We start from the raw sequence: 2254 nt of genomic DNA on the forward strand, positions 1-2254 counted from the left end.
AAAAAAAAAAAACAAAAACAAACTCCTACGCTGATATATCAAGGGTAATTTGAAGTAAATACAAATTTCATTTTCTACATGCCGACTTAGAAATGTCCCTGACCTGCAAGGCGAGACTCCAATGTAAATTGAGCTTTACAAAAAAAAAAAAAAATCCCATCATCTGTATTATTTTGTTCCTCGTGCCTCAAACCATGGAAAAAAAGCATCAGACATTTATTTGGAAAATAATAGGCATTTATTTGGAAAAACTTACTTGAAGCAGTGTGTACAGTGATTAAAGGTATAATGTAGGAGGTATAGATTTGAATCTGGCTGTCTGATCTCATGCAATGTATGTAGCCTGCCAATGCTTCAGTTTCCCTATCTGCAAAATGGGGACAAAGATAGAACCTGCTGGCCAGCAAGGTGGCTCATGCCTACAATCCCAGCCCTTTGAGAGGCTGAGGTGAGAGGATCACTTGAGTTCAGGAGTTTGGGACCAGTCTAAGCAATAGAGTGAGACCTCATCTCCATAAAAAATTTAAAAATTAGTGGGGAGTAGTGGTGCATGTCCATAAAGGTTGTTCTTTCTTTATTATTTTTATTTTTTTGGAGATGGAGTCTTGCTCTGTTTCCCAGGCTGGAGTGCAGTGGCGTAATCTCAGCTCACTGCATCCTCCACCTCCCAGGTTTAAGCAATTCTCCTTCCTCAGCCTCCCTAGTAGCTGGGATTATAGGCACATGCCACCACGCCTGGCTAATTTTTGTATTTTTAGTAGAGATGGGGTTTCTGATGTTGGTCAGGCTGGTCTCAAACTCCTGACCTCGTAATCCACCTGCCTTGGCCTCCCAAAGTGCTGGGATTACAGGAGTGAGCCACTGTGCCTGGCCCATAACATTGTTCTTTGTTGTGAGGGCTGAATGCGTGCCTAATTAGAACATTGCCTGTCCCCTAGTAAATGCTCAAGACAGCTGGCTCTTATCACCACAATGCTAGCAGGAGACCAGGAAGAGCGGGTCTCATATTTGACATGTTAACTTTGTAGACAGTGGCTTTCTGCCCTTAGTGGCTTCATGTCCCACTCACTTCTGGGTTTCTTTGGTCCTGTTGGCCCTCCAGGCAGAAATTTAATGACTGTCAAAATTCTCACCATGACATCACCAGACAATATCAGCGGGAAGTCGGCGTCCTTAAAATTACTGGAGTTGGAAGAACTGGAGCAGGTGGGGGATCAGGTTCTTAGTCTTTAATTGTGTTGGCTTTATAGTGTAAATCTCATGGCCTTGGAGCTAATATTGTACCAGTTTATTGGCACCAAATTGCATTACAGACTCATTAGCTCTCTCGTGGCCCTTCATCTCTGCCACACCAAAGGTTTCCTTTGACTGATGTTGGTTTCATTATTCATGACTCGTATAGAGACAGTAGCCTCTAAAATGAAGACCCGGGAAGGGCATTTTTCTAATGAAAGGTTCTTTAACAATCCAGGGCTACTTTGCTAGACTTCTGAATAAGATTCAGTCCTTCTTTTGTTCAGCCAGTCATTCCACAATTAGTAATTGAGCACCTGTAAGTCAGGCATGGACCCTGCTCTCAAAACAACTTACAATATATTTGAAAATACATTTTATTAGAAATTGCAATTAACATGGGGCTGAGCTAACAGAGGCTTATGGAGCGGATACTGTTGGTTGCCTGCTGGCGAAGGCTGATGAGTGTCCCGTAATATTTATTCTCTTTCTTTTTTATAGTAATGAAACTCTTATGTTTAGCAAGACACATAGAATCTAGGGTAATGAGTATATTTCCCAGCCTCCTTTGCTGTTGTATGTGGTCATGTGTCTAAGTTATGGGATTTCTTCAAAAGATTTCCTTGCTGTAAAATAGAGGTCCCCTAAAAAAGAAAAGAAAGCCAACTCAGTAATGTGCCAGGCATGCTGCTAGAGTCCAGGGAGGCAGGTGCTATTATTATTGCCATTCACATAGGAGAAAAGTGAGGCCAAGAGAGGTTAAGTAATTTATTAAAAAACACTCCAGGGGCCGGGCGCGGTGGCTCACACCTGTAATCCCAGCACTTTGGGAGGCCGAGGCGGGTGGATCACGAGGTCAAGAGATCGAGACCATCCTGGTCAATATGGTGAGACCATCCTGGTCAATATGGTGAAACCCCGTCTCTACTAAAAATACAAAAAAAAAAATTAGCTGGGCATGGTGGTGCGTGCCTGTAATCCCAGCTACTCAGGAGGCTGAGGCAGGAGAATTGCCTGAACC

Source organism: Cebus imitator, unplaced genomic scaffold (assembly GCF_001604975.1).
Source record: "Cebus imitator isolate Cc_AM_T3 unplaced genomic scaffold, Cebus_imitator-1.0 Scaffold85, whole genome shotgun sequence".
In the NCBI taxonomy this organism is placed as follows: Eukaryota; Metazoa; Chordata; class Mammalia; order Primates; family Cebidae; genus Cebus; species Cebus imitator.